This window comes from Alexandromys fortis, unplaced genomic scaffold, assembly GCF_014885135.2.
Source record: "Alexandromys fortis isolate MF-2015 unplaced genomic scaffold, M_Fortis_MF-2015_v1.1 scaffold_147, whole genome shotgun sequence".
Lineage (NCBI taxonomy): Eukaryota > Metazoa > Chordata > Mammalia > Rodentia > Cricetidae > Alexandromys > Alexandromys fortis.
Genome location: NW_026068029.1, coordinates 52019 through 75830, shown reverse-complemented (window position 1 = coordinate 75830; position 23812 = coordinate 52019). Strand labels below are relative to the sequence as shown.

General features: G+C 42.0%; 1 protein-coding gene across 2 annotated transcripts in view; it reads right to left on the bottom strand.

Annotated features, from left to right (window-relative positions):
* The window catches only part of Cdkl5 (cyclin dependent kinase like 5), a 217009-nt gene extending 197826 nt beyond the window's left edge, over window positions 1–19183 (bottom strand). For both annotated transcript variants that reach the window (XM_050164371.1, XM_050164372.1), the window contains exons 1-2: window positions 19121–19183; window positions 13024–13149 (exon numbers count right to left, since the gene is read on the bottom strand). The gene's annotated coding sequence lies outside the window, so the exon portion shown is untranslated. The remainder of the gene's footprint in view (window positions 1–13023; window positions 13150–19120) is intronic.
* Window positions 19184–23812: the final 4629 nt, after the last annotated feature.

Sequence of the window (23812 nt, the reverse complement as noted above, 5' to 3'; positions counted from 1 at the left end):
GAATATACAATGAAGTTCTAACATCTAAACAATAGCTCCAGAAAGGGAAAATGGAAGAGAAACAATATTTTTAAGGTTCACAAACATAACTGAGAATATCAGGAATCCTCAGACTGATGGAATACACCAAATAAATGCAAGATTAATAAGAATAAATTCATGGCTAAAGATAGTACATAGAAACTGACAGCCAAAACCCAAAAAAATAAAAGGTTTCAAAGAACGCCCAAAAGAAGATAAAGACCTGCCTACTACGAAACTACAAATGAACTAACTACAGACTTCCCATTAACAAGACTGGTCAAAACACAAAAGACTCACGGTATCAATGTGCGGAGGGAAAACCACTGTCAACCTGAAATTCTATGTCCTGTTTAGCAATCATTCAAGAGAAAACATGAAGTAGGGACATTTTCGGAAACATTAAGAACAGATTTACTACTAATGGGCCGATATTGAAAGAACTACTTAAGAATATTACTCAGAAAGAATGTGAAGTTCTCTGAAGGAGCCGCATGTGTATTAAAAAGCCTGACCTTGGCTGAACAGAACACGGAGATTCTGGAGAGATGGGATATTTCAGGTTAAGAATCAAATTATTTTTGGATACTATTTGTCCCTTCTTAATAGCCTGCTTGTGACCGAAAACTTCTTGACTTTTAGATAAAATGCTTATAATACATTACTAAGCCTACCATGCCGGGCTGGAGAGATGGCTCAGCGGTTAAGAGCACTGCCTGCTCTTCCAAAGGTCCTGAGTTCAATTCCCAGCAACCACATGGTGGCTCACAACCATCTGTAATGGGGTCTGGTGCCCTCTTCTGGCCTGCAGGCATACATGTAGACAGAATATTGTATACATAATAAATAAATAATTTTTTTTTAAAAAAGCCTACCATGCCTAGCGTCCTCAACAGTAAAGCTGACAGTGTAAGCAATACATCTAAGGCTTACAATTCCCCCTCTACCTGGGGATCCCACATATGTGTTCTATAAGCAAATCAATTCATAAGCTTCTTTTCCATGGCTATAAAAGTTCACGCCCTCTTTTCTACAGCAGAACAGGACACTTGGAGTAACATGAACACGCTACTCATATGTGACTCCTTTCGTTAAAGCTTTGCATGTTGACAGAAGGAAACTGAACCAACAGGGAAGAAACGGGGTGAATGAAGAATTCTGAGCAAAGAAATACAAAGAGCATACTGGTGAAAAAACTATTCACTGCTTTTATAGGCTTAAGGTAGTTTGAAGCAAAATTAACATAAAAGAAACATTATCATGGAAGAGGCCTCTAGGGTTAGGATTAAGAGTTCTAAAATCTCAGTCTTATTTAGGAAAATACGAATACAAATTTAATTCAAGTTTAACTAAACATGTATGTTAAAATCTTAAGAGTAACCACACTTCTGACCCAATATAGAGCGGACAGTTGGTTCAAAAAGTGGAGAAATGGGGAGGCAGGAGACAATATGGTGCTTACCTGGAATAGACTGCAAGTGAAGACCAAAAAGGGAGACTGGAACAGGTGGTAAAGTTGTGAAAGCCCGATGTAGCTTGCTGAAGAGGCAGTGTGAAACTACTGGGAGCTGCAGAGTTTGGGGAGCCCCAATCTTCTGCAGGATCTTGCACCTCCAGCCACCAACCCCTGCCCATATCCCACAGGCACTGAGGCAAAGGAAAGAGCCTTAAAGTTACCCATTGTGATGCCGCCTTATGATGCAGGCTGCACAGCAATGGTGCCTGGGAGCAAGGCACTCCCCCAAGACCATTCCCATGTCCCGCAGAGAAAGTAAAGACAGCTGGCGTTACCTTTGTCCACTTCTATCCTTAAGACCTGGGTAAAATCTCCCGGCAAGGGGGGCTAGGGGGTACCGTATCCTACTTCAGGAGTGGGACAGGATTCCATAAAAGAACCAATAAAATAGCCAGAGCGGCAAGACCCCAGGACTTCAACATAAATCTAAGGTTTAATTTAAAAACAAACAAACAAACAAACAGAGACCATATTCTACCACTCCATCAAGCTAAAGAACTCCCAGGAACAGTAAGGCAAAATTCAAGGGAAAAGAGAAAACAAGAGGCTGTAAAAAAGAAACTCGCCAAGGCACAAATCAAAGAGGAGACTGAAAATTTTGAATGGAATAGGTTCTACCTCCCGCTCAAATGCAAAATATCACTAAGAGAATTTGAAGCCTGAGGTACTCCGAGAGAAACCATAATGATGCAGGGGGGGCAGCCCAACTCTTAACTGGATTAACTCAGATCCCAGCATTAAAGGCCTAGCAGAAAGAAAGACATGCCCATGCAAAACATAAAACTATATACCTCCACCTCTACCATTGTACACAGTAAGTCAGGCTTGCAACGATTTATAAGAAAATTAAACCACAAGGCATAAGAGAACACAAAGAAACAAATGCCCAGAAAACATAAAGAGCCAGATATTAGGAGACACTGAGAATGGTTTACTGTTAAACAGTATGCTGGGGGCTCTGACCCCCCCCAAAAGAACAGCATGAAAAATCTGATGGTTAATTCCAGCAGAGAAATGGAAAGTGTGAAGAGGAATCCAATTGAAACTGCCACCGATGGGATGCTACCATGTAAGAGAGATGAAGGCTCACTGCAAGAGGCTCTCCGGCCTTGGCTCAACTCAGTTCACTTGAAGGGGAGAGAATACCGCCGGGGTGGGGGGAATAAGAAAGATCTATGGGACAGTATCAAAGGTCCTGACACAATATAATTAGAATCGTGGAGAGAAGAGAGAAGAGGACAGAAGTACTTGAAGAAATAATGGCTAAAAATATCCCCCAAAATGATAATAAGACATCTAACCACAAATTCTAGATAATCCAAGAAAAGAAAGATAAACAATAAAAAAAATGCAAGAAATCACTTACGCTTCTACATTAGCACCATAACTTAGTAACACTAAAGACTAAATTTCCAAAGCCTTCCCATTACCAAGCCTTCAAAGCCTGGGGCTGGAGAGATAGCGCAGTGGTTATAAGAGCAGTTACTGCTCTTGGGAATCACCTGGGTTGGGTTCCCAGGACCCACGTGACAGTTCACAATTACCTGGAGTTCTAGTTCCAAGCAGATCTGAGACTTTCTGCCGGCCTCCATGGGCCCCTTGCACATGATACTCAAAAACTCACACAGGCACGCATGCATACACATAAATTTAAAAAAAAAATCATATTTTTTTAAAGGAAAGGTTTTCTGTCAATATGATTTACAGGTTATCAATTTGGTGTATAATGATCACCATTACACAAAGCTCACTCTGAGTCCAAGTCTCCACTGTGTAACTTACCAGTCAAAGCTTTGCCACACGCCTATATCCCAGCAAGAGAGGCTGGGGTGCACATTTTCTGGTAAAGCATGGCAGAAGTCCATCTAACTAATGTATATCATAGCAAATTGATTTGGTTAAATCACTACATTCCCAGAGTGATGCCCCCCCACACACACCCCATTCGGAGACAGGATTTCTCTGTGTAGTCCTAGCTGTCCTGGAACTCGCTCTGTAGACCAGGCTAGCCTGCCTCTAGATATGCGTAACTCTGACTCCTGAATGCTGTAATTAAAAACGTGCTCCACCACCGCCTAGCCACAGAGTGGTTTTATGTGACAATATTTTACCTCGGTATGGTAAGACATCAAACTAGTTTGCCAGTCTATAAGGCCTAAGTAGTAGCCTAGGAGTATGTGAAGACACATGATAAATAAGCAATACGTTCAACAAAAGACAGCTTTGTTCGATGGTAAAGGGGAGGAAGGGGGAGAAGGAAGGAGGGAGGGAGAGAGATGGGTTCAGAGAGAATTTATTATGAACGAGGAGGGCTCTGCAATTACATGAACTAGTATAATAAATCATGAAAAACTTCTTAAATGTCACTCTTACAGTTACCAGCTTTGGCCTTCCCATATGCTGCACTATAACCACAAGTGGAAGAGTTTGCAGCACCCCATAGGGAGCCATTGGCACCTACTCATGTACCGACATGGGGCCAAGGATGGCACAATTATGCCCATAGGCAGGTGACTAACCAGGCATTTCTACAGGGGGAACAGAAAGGGACAGTCAATGGAGAGGCACCTAATACAAAGAAGCCAGCAAACAAGGTGGTCCTGGCACGAGGGGGATGGGAGAGGTCAGAAAAGAAGAAACGTCTCTGGAGCATTTCCTATGTGCCACATGCAGAGACCGCACTATGCCACCAGAGTTCACAGCTCAAAACACATACCAGGGGTTAGTCCATTTCCCTAAGATGCACCACTATCTAAACTACTAGTTTTAATATTCATACATTCTCGAGCCACATTGGAAGAAAACCCAAATCCTAGGACAACGTGAGGCCTGCAATACATGAATTCCCATCTTTGTTGCTGTTTTTGCAATTCTCCCAGGTTTATATGTCTATTTGTAGACCCATGACGTGAAGCAACCCTCTTAAGGCCCATTCCTTTTACTTGACATTTCTTGCCCTCTCTTAAGATTCTTTGCACCCACGCTCAAACCACTTTGTCCCTTATTTATTTTGCCTTAAGTCTGCCTAGGCCACTTGTACCCTGCCTTTCCCTTTGAACGTGCTTTAACCCCGTGCTTTGGTCACCGCATCTGGCCTCTCCTGCTGGCTTACAGAACATCACCATTGCTTAGATTGATGTCAACATTCCCTCAGGTACCCGAACATGAACAATGACATGAAAATACTCAAACAGTTACCCTAGCATAAGGTCATTCAAGAAAGTCTCCATTTCTTTTTACCAACCCCGCACATAGAGAGACTTCAAAACACACCTCTAAATCAAGGATATTAACTCTGGAGACTAGAGAAACCACTGGGACAAAAACATTGGTTTCACAGGCTTAATTTGGAAAAGAGGCAATTATTTTCAAGTACATGCCGTGGGCTGAACGAAACTGGAAAAAAATGACATAAACCATTTTCCAACTCTTCAACACCACCAAGAAACGGAGCAAGGGAGGGCCACCAGTGAAGGTGGGAGGGAAGGCAGGCAGGCAGACTGAGCAGGTATAAGACAGTTCAATAAAGTCTAAGAGCTCATGCCAAAAGTAAGCTAAGTTTAAGGCTACATTAAAATGTAGGTTGCAAAGGAAATCCTAGAAGGAGGAGATGATTATGCTATTCTTTGCATATGTAAAGTATGGGGGGGGGACAATAACACCATTCAATACATATAGGCACTAACAATTCTAAACTAAGGAAGACCTGAACCTTATGCAGTCAGCAAGGCAAACAAAATTTTTTGCATGGCTGAAGATATCCTTAAAAAAAAAAAAAAAGTCGGGCATAGCAGTACATTCCTGTAACTCAAAAGTCATCCTTTGCTAAAAGCAAGGCTACTTGAGACTTTGTCTCAAAAAATATCTCCTAAACATGGTAGGATGCTTACTGTAGGAGAATGGAATAAATCAGGATACTCAAAATAGTACCTCTACAGAGCTTGTGCATGCCTAAACTAACCTGAACACATAAAGTCGGGCACGTGTTATATGGCGCCAATGAACCATACAGCGCGAGTGACCCGTGGCAGGTCCCAGGGAGGGTGGGAGACTGTGGGACCCAGAATGTGCCATGCAGAGACAGCTTAGGGAGTATGAGGAGGAAGGGAGAGCTAGAGAGCTAGAGACAGAGACAGAGGGAGAGGAAGAGGGAGAGGGACAGAGAGAAAGAAGGGGAGAGAAGAGAGAGAAGAGGGAGAGGCAGAGAGCTGCCTCTTCAGAACAATAGCAGGGAAGAGAGAGCCTAGACCAGCCTGCCTCTGCAGAAGGGAGAAATTAGAAGTGGGAGGAGCTTGTCTTTTAAAGGGACAGTGTACTGACTGGGAAAGCCAGCATAATCATAACATGGACCTGGGGGATGGCTCAGTGGGTTAAGAGCATATGGCCTAAGTTCAGGTCCCCAGCATCCCTGTAAAAAGGCCAGGGGTAACCCTTCTTTCCCTAACTTCACTGCTGCTGGGTGGGGATCTGGGATCATAGATAAGAAGACTGGATCGGGGGTGCTGGCCAGCCATGGTTAAGGTAGAGAGTGATAAAGCAGGATGCCAGAACTTCTCCTCTGGCTTACATCACACACTTACACATATGTATATACAGAGAAAGTAAAGAAGAATAAAAGTCAGGCACAGAAGAGTGTAATAGAAAAGACGAGGTCACAAAGGAATCAGGTTTGAAATGGTATTCCTCCAGATGTCGGATGCCCCAAACAACATGAACAAAATTACCTAAAGACACTGTAAGAGCATAAAATAAACACGAACTAGGGAAAAAAAAAAACAAGCATACATGTTGAGAAATACTAAGCCAGATCCAAGACATTGTATTTGGAAAGACAAAAGAATTCAAATTTAATGTTGATATTTAATAAAAATGCTTCATTAAGACATTAACTATCTTCAGCAGATAAATGGGGTGAGGGAGAACCAGGAGAGTTTTAAGTTTAAACAAGGGAGAGAGATGAAACTGTTAGAAAAAATATTTTAATTCAGTTATAAATAGAAACGACATTCCTATATAAGGTTAACAGCATGATGAGGAAGGAAAGTAAAGGTAGTTTCTAAAAAAACAATGAAAAGAGCACCACAGATGACAATCAATCAAGGAAGCAGTTGCAAAAGTTCTAATGAGATGAGAAGAATATTTTAACTTGCAGAGATTATAACCTTTTTGACAAACTGTTAAGACTCCATTGAGCTGCAATTCTGGGCTTTTGGCAGCCCTGCATTTCGCATCACACCCCTGCTTAAAACTTCAATAGTTTCCCAGGAGACAGGGCAGGGGGAGAGCGGGACTACTAAAATCTTCAAGGTCTCACCTCTGTCTACTTGGGCTTGGGCTTTTCTCCTTTCTAGCCATTTTAGAATTCTTCATTTTGGGGGGCGAAGGAGAGGTTAGACAGGGTGTCTCTGTGTATAACAGTCCTGGCTGTCCTGGAATTCACTCTGTAGACCAGACTGACCACAAACTCAGAGACCCACCTGCCTCTGCCTTCCCCAGGGCTGGGATTAAAGGGGTGCACCTGGCTAGAATTCTTCCTTTCAAAATTACTTTTAATTAGCATAAAAATAGGCTGGAAAGATGGCTGAACAGTTAAGACCCTTGTAAAGGACCTGAATTCCTTCCTAGCGTGGTGTCTCACAACCGTCTGTAACTCCAGATTGAGGGAATCTGAAGCCCTCTTCCGGCACCAGGCACGAATGTGGTACACATACATGCAAAAACAAGCATACACATAAAATAAATAAAACAAAAAATTAGCATTCAAGGACATTCGATATCATTGTGTTACTTTCTTTTGAGATGTTTTTAATTTTATTTTTAATTACATACATGGGGGTATGTGTTACATAGATGAGTGCCCAGGATTCCAGGAGAAGGGATGGGATCCCCTGGAGCTAGAGTTACAGGCTGTTTTGAGTCACCTGACATGAGTGTTAGAAACTGAACTGGAGTGGTATATACTCTTAACCACTGAGCACCTCTCCAGCCCCTCATTTTATGGTATTTTCAAGCAATACAATCTTTTTAGTGTATTCTCTTCCCCCTGTCTCCCCTTCTTCTTCTCACCCTCTTTCTACATCCCCCCCCATCTCCTTTCAGCATCTGTCCTTTTGCCCTTCACTACCCCTCATCAGCACCTTTCTACCTTCTCCAGGTCCCCTTTCTAGTTTTCCCCATTTATCCATTTATTTCCATACATAGACACATAACAAGGATTCAAAGACCTTGTTTGTCAAGAGCCTCTACGTCTCTCACTGTGCCTCAGGGTATCTGCACCTACTCTTCTGGAAAACTAGTCCCCCAATTAATAAGCCTTCTTAGCGTTAAACTCACTTAAAAGTCACCTCAGGGTGGCCTTCCTAGCAACTCTCAGGATAGATTGTCCACCTTACCCATGCGATTTGTTCCTACAGGTGACTTCTTCACACCTCTGTCTCCAGCTCAAGACTAAACTCTTTCAATGAGAGGGCAGGGCCACTGTGGGTACTCATTAAGCATTTGTTAAATGAAGCAAAGACAGACTTCAGGATGTAAGAAAGGTTATTTTACCAACAACTGAAGCAGTATGAAATACCAATTTGCACAAAATTAACTTTTGTTTACCTCAATCAATTTCAATAAGCACAATTAAGCTCAGTCTTCTCAGTGATGCTCCCTTGAGAAGCCAAGACCCTTACTGGTACATATCTTATTTTTTTTTTTCCATGAGTGCCTTTCTGACACCCGCCACCCACCACCACCACCACACTTAAGTCTACGTTTAAAAATACCTTTGGAAGCTGCAGAGATGGCTGAGCGATTAAGAGCACTGGCTGTTCTTCCAGAAGACCTGGGTGCAAATCCCAGCACCCTTATGACAGCTTACAATCATCCGTTGCTCCAGCTGCAGGGGATCTGATGCCGTTTTCTGGTCTCTACCAGCGTGCATGTGATGCACAGACACATCAGTACACAACATACCCACACACATAAAAATATATCATTTTGTACCTTCCTTTTCATAAACTCCAACGCTATTTCTAAAGAAAACCCTTTTCGTCTGCATACTGTACAACTTTAATTTTGAATCCAGTTGTGATATTATTACTAATAATTACTAGCAATTAAATCTGTATGTCCCACAAGAAGCTGACAAAGCAGGGTAGTGTCTGGAAATTGTGGGTAAATTCTAGGGTACGTTTCATCTGAACCAACTGACAATCTCTGAAAGATTTAACTTCGCCAATATCAGGGTAATTCGGCAAAACCAATCCGACACATTTTCTTCAACTCTCATCTGTCACCATTTTGGTAGGGGATAAGGATGTATGCATAGGTACATGTTCTTGTGGACACATGTGTGCACCTAAGTGTTCACATATGTATGGAAGCCAGAGGCCAAAATCTGGTGATTTTTTCTCTACCATTCGGGACTTTATGAGAAAAAGTCTTTCATTGAATTTGGAGATCATTGATTCAACTAGACTAGCTGGCCCCAAAACATCTGGGATCAACCTGTTTCGACCCCAACACTACTCCAAGTTCTTCATTAAATTTCTATTTTTAATTGAAAATAGATTTTTTTCATACAATATATTCTTTTTTTTTTTTTTTTCTTTTCGAGACAGGGTTTCTCTCTGTAACAGCCCTAGTTATCCTGGAACTAGCTCTTTAGACCAGGCTGGCCTCAAACTTAGAGTACTGGGATTAAAGGTGTGCACCATCACCACTCGGCCATATAATATATTCTGATTACAGTCTCCTCTCCCTGAGCTCCTCCCAGACCCTCCCTACCTCCCTACCACTCAACTCCATACCTTGCTCTCTCTCATTAGAAAACAAATATCTAATAATAATAATAATAATAATAAAACAAAATAAAAACCAGGTTAGGGCAAAACAAACAGAAAAGGAGCCAAAGAAAAAAATTACAAGTAACACACAGAAACATACACATTTGAACACACAGAAAACCCATAAAAACAAAATTGGAAACCAAAAGACCTATACAGTAAAAAAAGAATGAATGAATAAATACATAAATAGGAACAGACAGCATTATTAGACCCAAAAGCCATCTAGAAACTACGATTGAGTTCATTTAAAAAAAAAAATGAGTGCTAGGGACTGATCTCAGATTCTCATGCCTGTATGGCAAGTATTTTACCAACTGACCATCTCCCTAGGTCCATTTTCCAACATTTTTATCTGCCTGTATGTCTAATCTGATTGGTAACAACTTTATTTTGCCAAGAATCTAACCTTTAGGCATAATACAAAGATCTGTAACGGCAACTTACCTAAAATAATTTCAGGCAATTTTTTTTTAATGGACCAGTGAGACGGCTCAGCCAGTATAAGTGCTTTCGACCAAGCCTGACAACCAGAGTTCAATCCCCAAAACCCAAACAGTAGAGTGAGGAACCAACCCCAGAAAACTGCTCCTTGACCTCTACACATTTGATGTGCATCTGCATGCATATACACAGTCACGCAGAATCTTTATAAATATTTATGTAATGATAAATAAATAAGGGCTGGAGAGACAGCTTCGTAGTTAAGAGAGAATGCTGCTCTTGCACAGAACATGGGTTCAATTCCCAGCACCCACATTCTAGCCCTAGGAAACCAATTCCTCTGGCTTTCTCGGGCATCTATATTCATGTACTGAAATACAAACACACATACACGCACACAATTGAAAAGTAAAATATATATTTCAAGAATAAATAATTTAAAAACATGTTCATCTATGTTTTATTAGCTCCCAGAAATCTGTTTTCTTGCTCTGAAAAATCACTAGCTATCTAAATCTATTGCACAGCTGGAAAAATGGCTCAGCAGTTAAGAACACTTGTTGATGCTCCTGCAGAGGACCCAGGGTCCTTTTCCAGCACCCATATTAGGTGACTCACAGCTGCTTGCAACTCCAGTTCTAGAGGATCTGATGCCCTCTTCTGGATTCTGCAGCCACTGTATACACAGGGCACACCTAGGAACCCCCATACACACACATACAAAACATAAAACAAATTATTTCCAAAACTCACTTCACATGTTACTATTTGATATTCGATATCAAAAAAGAAACATATTCATAACTGTTAAAAATAAAAAATCAATACTATTTCAAACCAGTTACGACTGAACTGACAGTAGGCTATTAATATCAGGCCAGCATTGTTCGTCTAATATGTTCTTGCAAATCCAAACACAACCTACCATACAGAGTTACTGATTTACCTGCCTAGCACTTCTGAGGGTCACTTTCCCACAAGAACTGTTTATATAAAAGTTAGACACCATTTTCTAAATACTTTCAACCAAACCATTACCCTTTATTATGGGTGCGCAAAAGATAACACATAAACTATCCTACGAGCAGTCCCCACCTACACCATCAACACACTAGGCAAAAACCAATACCTCACAATGTGGCAGAAGTTAGCCACGCTGTACAATTTTACCATAATCTATGCTCGCAACCTGGCTTTACTCTCCACAGAAATGATAGCTGAGAAGAAAATGCTGCCAGTAAGAGAGCCATGTCTAAATTCCACCACAACTCAGTGTGAAGCAACACAGAAAGTAGAAAATGTTTGGGTATCTTAATACAATGAAGGTTGCTCTACAGCAAGTACAGCAGAGACGCTCTGTCAAGGACAATTGGAGCTCAAGAGCTCAAATGGTAAACTCAGCAATATCACTGCTCAGTATCAAGAAAACCAATTATTCTGCCTATCTATCTTACATCTGAAAATGAGTTTTCCTTATCCAATAACTGTACGATTTCCCCCAATTTATTTTCTATGTATCTCTAATATTATCACTAAGAACAATGTTATTTCATTCATTAGCAGATAGAATGCTTGCCCAGCTTGTTGAGAGCCTAGATTTGATTCCCAGCACCACATATATAGGGTGGTGCACATCTGTAATCCCAGCACCCAGAAGAAAAAGAGCTGAAGCCCAACTTTGGCTACATAGAGATTTAATAACCAGCCTGGGCTACATGATACCCTAGCTCAAAAAATAATTAATAAAATAAACCCACAAAGACAAGGCAACTTGTGACATTTGTAATATGATCCTTCATATTTTACTAAGGATCATGCTTGGGCAAAGACTTGAAACAGGTCTGATGAGTGGCTCAGGAGGTAAAGGTATTTGCCACTAAGCCTAATGAATTCAATCCCCAAAACCCACACAGTGGAGGAGAGAACTGATTCCTGAAGGTTGTCCTCTGACCTTCACATGCATGTTCACATATTCACAAATACACACATACACACGAAATAATTAAATGAAATAAAATTTACAATAGAAACACAAGAATTGTGATGTGTAAGAAGTTATATTTTGAAGGCATCTTTAAGAGGTTACTGGTGTCTGGTGACTAGGAGGCCTAGCTGAAGCAGGTAAATGAGGTTACAAAAACCATATTTGAAGGAGAGTTGGTTTTTTAAATGTTTACTAGCATACTTTTACAGGAGACAAATTTGCTGGGTGTGGTTGTTCACGCCCTTAATCCAAGCACTTGGGAGACAGAGGCAGGTAGACCTCTGTGAGTTCAAGGTCAGCCTGGTCCACAGAGATAGTTCCTGGACAGCCAGAGTTACACAGAAAAAGTCTGCCTTCCAAAAATATAAAAGTGTTAAACTGTATGTTGGAAAGCTGTACTCTGTGATGTGGGAGGGTCTTCTGTCTATGTGTTACTTTCACTGGTTAATAAAGAAACTGCCTTGGCTTTTTGATAGGGCAGGATTTAGATAGGTGGAGTAGACTGAACAGAATTCTGGGAGAAAGAAAGCAAGAGTCAGACAGACGCCATGACTCCCCTTCCCGAGACGGATGGTGGTTAGAATCTTCCAGGTAGCCAAGACCCCATGGTGATACATAGATTATTAGATATGGGTTAAAGCAAGATGTGATAGTTAGCCAATAAGAGACTGGAGATAATGGGCCAGGCAGTGTTTAAATGAATACAATTTGTGTGTTGTTATTTTGGGTGTTAAGCTAGCCGGGTGGGATGAAAAGCAGGCCTGCTCGCCTCATCACTACAACTCTGTGGAGAAATCAACAAAAATTGTCAAGGCTCTATCTATGCACAACATCCCTTTGCTTTGGTCAAGAAGATTTCTGGTCCTGAGACTCTATAATATTCATCTCTAAATGACAAAAGTGATTTTTATCAACTTAAAAATAAAGATAACACGTTTTCTTCTTTCACTTGAACCTCTAAGTGTTCTTTGAAACTAAGTTTCAACAAGTTGGCTCTCTTGATGATTGATGGGTCTTGGTTTAAAAATAATGTAGCTGGTGAGATGGCTTAGCCCATGAAGGTACTGGCCACCAAGCCTGACCACCTGAGTTCAATTCCTGAGGCCTACATGGTACAAGTAGAGAAGAGACTCCTGCCAAGTTTCCTCCAACCTACACACAAATGCCATGGAATGTGTATGACCACCTACTCCCCACCCACAAAATAAATAAATGTAAAAATCTACCTTTTAGGGCTGGAGAGGTGGCTCAGAGGTTGGGCGCACTGGCTGCTCTTCCAGAAGGCCTGAGTTCAATTCCCAGCAGCCAAATGATGGCTCATAACCATCTGTAATGAGATCTGGTGCCCTCTTCTGGCATGGAGGTGTACATGCAGGAGGAATATTGTATACATAAAAAATAAATCTTTTAAGAAAACAAAAAAAAACTAAAACTACCTTTTAATAAAGGTCATATGGCTGGCTTTAAACTCACTATGTAGCTAAGGACCTTGATGATTTAATGTTCATGTTTCCCAAGTCCCGGGATTACAGGCATGTGCCACCATGCACAGTTTATGGAGGGTTAGAATTTGGGGCTTCCCAAAAGCTAGAGAATACACATCTATGCCACCACCTCCAGTATACGTGGTGCTGGGAATCCAACCCAGAGCTTTGTGAAAATCTGGCAAGAATTCTACCGAAATTGCTATATCTCAGGCCCAAAATTCTATTTTCAACAGAAAAGATTTCATTAGAGTTCAATATCTGTTTATTAAGGAAGAAGAATTACTCCAGGAGTGGTGGCACATGCCTTTAACCCCAGTACTCAGAAGGCAGAGGCAGGTGGATCAGAGGCTGGCAGGGTCTACTGAGAGAGTTCCACATCAGCCAGGACTGTTACACAGGGAAACCCTGTCTCAGAAAAAAAAAGAAAAAAGAATAAGGGCCCAGAAATATGGCTCAGTGGTTAAAAGGGCTTGCTGCTCTGTTCTTCCAGAGGACCAGAGTTCAGTTCCCAGCACCGTATCAGGCAGTTTCTCTAACTCTAGCTCCAGGGATCTGGAAACCTTCTTCTGGCCTCTTAGATATCCACCAACACATATACATAAATTTAAAAAAGTTAAACAAGAATAATGCACCTCTTTAAACTTTACCTCTCAATTTTATTTTACTTTAAGTCATTATAATTACTAAAAAGATGTACATCTGTAATAACAGCTGCCACTTCAAAAGTACATCTAGCCAGGCCTGGTGGTTCGAGCCTGTAATTGCAGCTATGGGCAGAATTCTGCATCAAGGCAAGAAAAGATTGTTCAAGTCCTGACTGGGATACAAAGGGTGAGTTCAAGGACCACCTGGGTAACTTACTGGGAGCCTGAATTGGGGAAGAAAAGGGGGACTGGGAGGATACTACTAGGATTACAGCTAGTAGTAGAGAGGTTGCTTAGAATGTGCAATACCCTGGGTTCAATCCCTAGCAACACATACACATAAAGACAAAACTGAATTCAACGGGTATCCTCAAAGCCTTTATTAGTATAGTAAATTTAATCAGACAGTGAAAAGCTACAACAGATGCATAAACATGAAGCACCCAGTGTTTAACTGAAACAATTATCTCATTTTGGACATATATAATTACATGTATGACTTTCATTTATGAAGGAATCAAACCAATGAGGCTGTGTTGCAAAAACTCGATACTTCTGGTTGTCCTAACCAGCAGCCTTGATAGATACAGTCCCCTATGTCACAAAACACCAGGCAGCCTTGCCAATGAGGCCCATCAAACCCAGAAAACAAATTTATACATCCAGGACTCCCCAGGCACAACGTAAAGAATGAACTCAAAACAGGCTTTAGGAACCACACTCTTCTAGAGAAGCAGAAAACAGGGCTTGGGAAAGTCCAATTTCAAGTCAGACCGGTTTGGATGGCAATTTTGCTTCTTCTGCTGACTAGCTAGCTAATATGTGCAAATTATTTTTGCGCCCCGTCTGACATGTACATGAGAAATAAGGAAAATATCTACCTTGGAGAAAGGCTGTGAGCACACGTGCATACGTGTGAATAAATAATTTGCCACAGCATCTGGTATGCAGAAAGGTCCAATAGGCATAGCACTGTGAGAATTACAGAGCAGACTATACAAAAGAAAGACTGCACCCAAAACTTGACTCTGATGAGAACGACCCCCAAAACAAATGTCTTTATGTAAAAACCTTAATTCAAAGTGTTAACAAATTTCCAAGAGCCTGGTCCATTTAACCCAATAAATAATTTTCTGTTAATTCCCAAACCTGAAATGTTTAACTGATAAACATCTCTATAGATAGAAAAGTCCTTGGTCCTGGTTTTCATAGCCACAAACAGAACTGCCTCCCAAATTCCTATCTCCGAATGAAGAAATGTATAAACTCTAACGAGAAATGAGACCCAATCTTTGAGTAAATCACTAACACATTCACTGCTCCATATAAAGAAAAAAATCTCAAAAATATAAAAAATTAAATCTCGATCAAGCATAGTAGCTCATGCCAGCAACCCTAGAACCTAGGAAGCTAAGGCAGGGTATTGCTATAAGTTCCAGGCTAGCCTAGGATACATAGTGAGTTAGTTCCAAGCTAACCTGCGCTAAAAATGAGACCCTATCTAAAAACAAAAAATAAAAATCCAAATGCCAAAAGTGTGAATAATCAAAAAAAAATATCAATGTTGAGTTTCAGATTGGAAGCAAAGTGGATACTCTACAGAGAGCTGAAATGCTGACTATTGTCCCACTCCACTTGGATCCAACACCGGGCCATGTACTCTTCTTCTGAGTCACATCTCCAGCTCTAAATATTGTCTTTTGATGGCATTATTGTCCTAACAGACACAATTATCAGACGGTAAGCAACCTCTGACATTTTCTCTTCTCCTCTATCAAGGAATTTGATGTTGCCAAGAATAAAACCTTAAGATCTAAAATTATCTGATTCTGAGTGAAATCTTTTCTAGTCAGAAAACAACTAAATACTTCAAATCTTGCTGCTTTTGTACTAAAGTTAAGGATTATATAAAAGATCTCCCTCCTGTTTCAGATCTATGCAAGTTGATTGCTTTGTTCATTGTAAACGCCTCATGCTATTATCTGACATCAATTTGTTATAGTGGAGTATCACACTCTCACATTAACTGCCAAAAAAAAAATGCGATTGTATATGAGCACACCTGCAAAAAGCCAAACACTAAAAATTCTACTAAAATAAACCTACCAAAACTGTCAAAATGGAAGAAGGAAAAAGATGAAATTTTAAGCAGTTAAGAAAATATTCCCATGCTTGATTCTTTACAAATTTTCTACCAGATTATTTCTTAGCTATACCTCAACTTCCTATTATTAAGAAAACTGAAATGCAAATTCTACTGCAAGGCTAACTTCCTGCAAGAGGAGCTGTTGTCACTACCAACAATTCAACTGTGCCTGAGAATCTCTCATAGATTTGTAGCCACTGTGAAGAAACGGGTTGGGGGGAAATGCATACTGATAGGAATTTCTCCACCTCTGTAGTTAAGGTTTGTAGTATAAGAATACTGCACCTCTGAAACAGAAAATGCCCCGTAAAGTCTGGTTCTTCTCAAATGTAGAATATCGGGAACAGAATACATTTAATTCGCAATCAGTCAACCTTCTATTAGTTCTATGAGATGGCCCTTCAACTTCTCTCAATAGAAACCTTTCCTTTATAAAACCCCAGGGAGCAGAGTAGATGTCTGTGACTTAAATAACTCCAAGAACATATAATGGTAGATTTAATTAGGACCCTTGCAAAAACAAACAAACAAAAAGAATCAAAACCATGGGGGGGGCTTTAAGAAGTCCCTAATCTTTAATAAATTATAAGACTGAGCAATGACAAAAGCAATGCTCCCACTGGAAGGGATTTTATTTCTGAATAATTTTTTCTAATACATCAAGTTATTTTTATTTAAAAAAATTAGGCTTAGGGGCTATGCTAAATTAACACAATAAGAACAGTAAACTGTTTCTATTTCTACCTATCAAATGAAGCATTGCCCTGATTATGTTTAAAAGGCAAGCCAACTCAAAAGGATTTGATGCCCTTTCCAAGAGAGAAGCCCTCTTCTCAAGTACTCAGAAATGGCGGATTATTAATCACTCTTGGAATGGTTAACTTTATTTAGTATGCCTGTTTTGGAGTTCTATTCTTTAATGCAGCCAAATGGTATTTTTCTCCCTAATTAGGCTCCCCTGTACTTGTGCAATGCCCAGCACACACAATGTTGGCAGCGTTAGTTCTACAGCTTCTCTCGTCTGGCTTTTTCTCCCCTCACCTACCCTCTTTACCCCCCCATGCCCCCCCCAAAAAAGATTTCCTTCCCAAATGTTCTCCTCTCTGCATTTGTCAACAGAAACACCCACTGGTGGTGTCAAACTGGTAATACTGCTGCAGGCTTCCTTACTCCCGTTCTAGCATCAATGCCAAAAAAAAAAATGCTCCAACCTAAAATAGTACTTTTAATAAAGAATTGAAAATGCTTCCTAGGTACTCAAATACCATCTTCTCGGAAAGATGGAGGCCTTTTATGTTTTTATTATTAATGAATCCTAGTTGGGTTGTTAAATGTAAGATCATACTCTCCCTTTCAACACCAGATATACAGGAATAAGGAAACATAGCCTCTTCACATTTTAAGAAAATATTTTAAAAGAATTAAAAATGAATTTACATTTAAATATTAGGCACTTTGTAATTCCAAAGTGTCACCGGTAAAAATCTCAATCTCTCTCTCTCTCTCCCTCTCTCTCTCCCCTCTCTCTCTCTCTCTCCTCTCTCTCCCCTTCTTTCCCTCTCTCCTCTCTCCCCTCTCTCTCTCCTCTCCTCTCTCTCCTCTCTCTCTCCCTCTCTCCTCTCTCTCTCCTCTCTCCCCTCTCTCTCTCCTCTCTCTCTCCCTCTCTCTCTCCTCTCCTCTCTGTCCCCCTCTCTCCCTCTCTCCTCTCTCTTCTCTCTCTCTTTCTCTCTCTCTCTCCCCCTCCCTCTCCTTCTTTGTAACCCTACAGCAAGAAAGAAATTAGCTGGAAGTGTTCCAGCAGATGTTACCTAAAACCCTAATCCTATATCCTATACATATTTATGCCTCCTGTTTTCACTCAAATGCTCTCAGACAAATTAATTTGTGTAATCTTTTATATTGCCTACATAACCATTACATTCAAACAAGCCTAAATCAGATGCGCGGAAAGAAATTATTCTGTGTCAATACTTTCTAAAATCAGCTTAAATTTCAGCCAATTAAAAATAAATTGTGTTAACAGAATATTGATCTGCAACTATTTAAATATCACAGCATCCTTCTAGTCTGTCTGGAGAGATACTAACTAAGGTCAGGCTTTTCTTATTCAAGCATCTGTGCCATACCACTCAAGTAAAGCAAAAAAAAAAAAAAAAAAAAAAAAAAACCTCAAGAAAGATCTGCTTTAACACTGAAATCTGCCCAGGTTATTTTTTACCCCAATGTGGGCACAAAAAAGAAGAAGAAGAAAAAGGAGAGAGAGAGAGAGAGAGAGAGAGAGAGAGAGAGAGAGAGAGAGAGAGAGAGAGAAAAGAAAGAAGAAAAGAAAAAGAAACCGGGTCAATTTATTTGAGAAAGACCTGTTCATTTTGGCAGACGGTTCCAAACCCCAGGATTCAATTTCTATGAAGGTCCAAAGGGTAGGAAGGTCTGAGAAGGGGTCAATTTCTGCTTCCCTGCCAGCACGCCAGCCGTGAACTTCACAGCAACGCCTGAAAAACTTGTCCCGTGGAAGGTGGCGGAAACGTGCGGGGCTGCAGGCAGGGCGCTCGCCCACCCTCCCGGGCAGCCAAGGTCAGAAGGACCGGGGTTCTGAGTCGCAGCTGCTGGCGGGTCCGGGCTCTTTAGGAACTTGGGCGGAGGTTTGGAGCCCTTTTCAGTGCTAGCGCAAAAGGGTTTCCCCTCGTTGCAAGCCCCGGAGAGCCGTGGCCACGGGAATAGTGGGGTGGGGACACCGCAGACCTGCAGCAGAGGGGAGCCCCGCCGGGTCCAGCCTCGACTCACTGTCCCTCTAGCATAGCCCCTCTGTCTCCCAGCTCCAAAAATCGCAGTCCCAGCCCTACCGGAAAGCCCCTCGAGACGCCTGGTGGGTCGTCTAGAGAGTCCAGCTTGGGACGCCCTCGGCTCGTCGCCCCGTTGTGGAGGAACCGGTGCTGGTGCCCCTTCTGTTACTCTCTTGAGTGGACCAACTGAGTTCTCTCTAAGGACAAACTAGTGGACACACCGCCAATGTGAGACGACCTGACGGGCGGGCGCAACTACTCACCGTGCCGAGTCTCCCACCTCTCCTGGGGAACTAGGGAAGCCTCCACTCCCGCGGCAGCCGTCACCGCTTTACCTTCCCTAGCGGCAGAGACAAGTAATCGAAACCTCCGGCCCCGCCCTCTTGCCGGAGCAAACGCGCAGCCTAATTTGCTGTTTACCACTCCCCCGTCTGCCCATTCGAACCAATGGACAAGTACCTCTCATCCCGCTAGGTCCCGCCTTGGCCCCGCCTACTTCTGATAGGCGCCAATGAAGAGAAAGCGCTCGTGCTCGGGTTCGGGCTCGCGCGCCCCGCCCACGCTGCTCGTTCTTGAATCCCCGAAATCCTAGAACGCGGGTTTCTTGTACTAGCTCTCTGCTACACGAACGCGCTTATGCGCGCTCGCGACGCTCCTCCTGGCGCACCAGGTTTGGTTGCTCAGCCAGGCAATTGCAACCTGGGCTGCGAGGATGGAAGGGGCGGTGCTCGAGCTGGGAGTTTACTTGGCGAGGGGGAAGTGAGGGAGGAATGGAGGGGCGCGGAATCGTGACAGAGAGGGGTGGATGCGAGGGTTGAGGCGGGGTGAGGAGGCCCGGGAATCCACCTGTCACTGCGGTGGAAAAAGAAAGGGGGAATCCTGCCCGCAGCGCAGTTATCCTAGCCTCCCTCCCTGGAGACCCGTGCGCGAAGTGGGCAGAGGGCGGGGAGCACATTTCGGGCGGGAGTCCGGGCACTGCTTGAAAATAAAGGACGAAGGTTGGCTCATCTCGGTCGTTGGTTTAGAAAAAAAATGATAACAGAGTCTATTGCTGCTCCCTAACTATTGCAGCCGTGCGTGCACGCGCGCGCAAACACATTCTTATGCACGTTCATCTAGCAGCCTGCGATCCCCTGGGGTGACTTTAAGAGCAAAGAACTGGCAGCAAGAGGATTCCTTACACAGCAGCTGGACGTGTGCAAACCGCGGCGGCAGCGGCTGCGGCATCAACCCACAACTCTACTCCGGTCCGATGCTCTGCTTTACAAGATTCCCCAGCTGGTAAAAAAAAAAAAAAAAAAAAAAAAAAAAAAAAGCAATGAAGTCATTGTCGGGCCAGTAGAAATATAAAAATCTTAATAACCACTGTGGATCAGGTTTTCAATGAGAATGAATACGGGATGAGATACAGATATAGTCCCAGTGCACTTTAAAAAAATAAAAGAAGAAATGATTTTAAAGACATTGCAGACAAATCTATGAAAAGCTGCATGATGATTCTGAAACACTTTTTAAAAGAAGAGAGTAAGGATAAGGGTTTTCTGGGGTTTAGGAAGGGACAGAAAATAGGTAGTCTATGAGGTCGAAGATGCCACCAAATAAGAAATAGCAGTTTGTAACAGGAAATAGATATCTTGGATAAAATCTATTTCATCTACTTTTGTCTTGAATCTGGTAATGACAGGTAGCTATGTAATGGATTTATCCACTCGATTCCAAGTCAATAAGATTTTCTTTTTCATAGCATGGTGAATATTTCATAAGCAATTGAAGGCATCTACTTTCTCAGGAAGCATATTAGCTAATTTTCCAGGTAGGAGCGGTGGATTAACAATGAGGTGAAAATGGAGTCAGGCTCTGCAGAGGCTCCTGCCTCCTCCAGTTGCAAAATAACAGTGCTGTGACCTCATGCTTCACTTTCGGCCACGTGGAGCCAGGATTCCTGGGACAATCGCTGCATTATCACCCCGCTGTCGATGCCTTTGTACTAGAAATTTCAGTAGCATTGCCTTGGAATCAAATATAGGGTGGTTTATCTGAATAGACTGAGAAGAAGGGGGGAAAAAGCAGAATGCCAACAGATTTAAGTTCCGTGTCATTTTACGTAGCTATATTACATGTTTTCCATGGGCAAATGCAGCCTTTCCCTGAGGAACATTTGCTTCGATTTGGTTTGCAGCACTGGTCTGTTACATCCACATCCAGCTCAGTTAATTCTTCTTTGGAGAGAAAACTGGACATTTTAAGTGTTTTTAAGAAATCCCATGCTGTCATTTACCTGAGGTCTTTTCTTATGTTAAAAGAGCAGTAATAGTTCCCTGTGAATGCCTGCTGCTCCGTTAAAAAATTCTACAGCTATTTAAGGCTGACAGAGAAACTAGAGGCTGCTTCCATAAATTTGAATTTTAGATAAACAACAAATAACTTTTGATACGTGTATTTTTATCCCAAATACATTCAGGACAAGGCTAGAAGAATGAGGAAGTAAGCCCTGTCCAAAAAGAAGCTTATGAAATGCCCTCTGTGCAAACTAAACACATGTGTAGGCTTTGTTTGGAGAAACTGAAAAATAAGTTGCTGTTTATCTGAAATTCACATTACGGTGGGTATCCTCTGTTTTTATTTGCTCCACTGGACGACCCAATACTGTTAGACACATTATGTCTAATTCTCACATATCTCAGCAAGAGTTCTCCCCACTTCCAGATGGAGAGCCAGCTTCGGAGCCTCCTCAGCATCTATTTCTTCCCTCTCCCCACTAAAGGAACCCCCACTGTTTGCAGATATCCAGCCCCTGCACACACGGAGAGGCTGAGTCCAAATTCGTCTCAGTCAATCCATATGTGGCTTGGTTAGCCTAAAAGAATAAAGCTTCGCATCCCATGGTTTGAAAGAAAGATTTTCCCCCTTATACTTTCTGGATGAATACCCCAAATACCCCAAATACCACAGGCAGCCATTTTGAGAGCCCCCTTAAGCCAAAGCCTACGTACTAATTAAGGTCAAGTTTACAAAAGACGTAAAGGGAAATTAAAATGTAGGTTTTTGACAACACGAACATTTATGAACTACCCATGAGGGCCTAAGCTTCATGATATAGCCTGGGTCCACTGCAAGGCAGAAGAATCAACCTAATGGGTGAATTGCTAGTGCTCGTAGGCAGAAGGGCACATCAGTAAGTGCCCTGTTCAGAGTGCAAATCATGCCAAATCTTACATCGTTTTCTTCGAAGTTTATGACACATAAACAAAATAGGGTATGGTGGCACAGCTGGGCAATGCCAGCACTTGAAAAGCAGAAGCAGGGGGATCACAAGTTCAAGGCCACTCACCATCTCCATAGGGAGTTCCAGGTCAGCCATGGCTATACAGGTGAGACCTTGTCTCAACAAACAAAACAAAAACTAAATATAAAGTTTATGCTATTTAGATGTCGTTTTAGAAATTCAAGTCCAATACTTTAAGCTTTTGAAGTCTCCATCTTTGTTCTCTAGGCACTAAGTTTAGCCACAAATAGTGTGGAAAGAACATGAATGCCGGCCTCAACACCCTGATGTTCTTCTAGACCTTTAACACATCATCTTAAATTGTGATCACACCTTTAAGAAAAAATTCAAGAATCGACTTTCCTCTGAGAAGCCCAGGTTCACATTTCTGGGTGTGTCTTCTTCTTTCTCTCTTTATTTTAACATCTGTGTTTAAATTTATCTTTCAGATCTCCTTTTGGGACTGGGAAGGTGGCTCGGTATGTAAATTGCTTACTGCTGAAGCATGAGGGGCTGAGTTCATTCCCAGTAACAACATAAAAAAACCAAGCCTGGTGACAAGGGTTTGTAGTCCCGGGCTGGGGAGGTAGAGACACATGGATCCCTGGACTAATTAACTAGCCAACCTAGCCTAATTAGCAAGTCCTAGGCTTAAAAAAAAAGTGCACATCTCCTGATTAACAATACCCTGGCCTCTACACATGTGCACACACATGTATTCATACACTCACACTCAAAAGAGCCCCTTTAAATAAACTCCAACTCTACTTCAAAAATGAAACAGGCAGTTAGTTCATGGTGGCACATGCCTTTAGGCACAGTGCTTAGAAAGCAGGCAGATCTCTGATTTTCAGAGCCACCTTGGTTCCAGGACAGCCAGAGCTACATAGTTGATTCTGTCTCCAAAGGAAAAAAAAAAAAGCTTTTCTGACCATGTGAGCTGTGTCTGTATAAGCTGCCTTAATTACCACAGATAGTGAAAGTTGACCAGAGAGTTATCCTGATGTCAGAGGAAGTAAAAACATTGTCACCTGTTCGAAATTAAAAATGAAAAGATGACCTTCTTGACTATAATTCTTTCACTTGTAAGGATTAACGAATGTAGTGATGTTTTGTTTGTGTTTTAACAAATAAAGCTTTCCTGAAGATCTGAGTGCAAAGCTAAGCCACTAGAGGCCCCGCAGTAGTGGCACACATCTTTAATCCCAGGACTCGGGAGACAGAGGCAGACGGATCTCTGTGAGTTGAAGGCCACCCTGATCTACACGAGATTCAATCAGTCTAAAAGAGAAACAATAGCCAAGCGGTGGAGGCTCAAACTTTTAATCCCAGCCCTGGGGAGGTAGAGACAGGAGTGCTGTGGCTGAGCAGAGAAGAATATAAGATGGAAAGAGACAGGAGCTCATTGTGGTCTGGAGATGCAGTCTGAGGATTTGTAGAGACAGGAATGCCTGTTTGGCCTGAGCATTGGTAGAGGATCTCTGTGAGTTCGAGACCAGCCTGGTCTACAGAGCTAGTTCCAGGACAGGCTCCAAAGCCACAGAGAAACCCTGTCTCGAAAAAACAAAACAAAACAAAACAAAACAAAACAAAACAAAAAACTCTATCGTGACTGGCCAACTCTGCTCCTCTGATCTTCAGCATTAACCCCCATAGCTGACTTCTAGTTTTTATTATTTATGGCAATTAG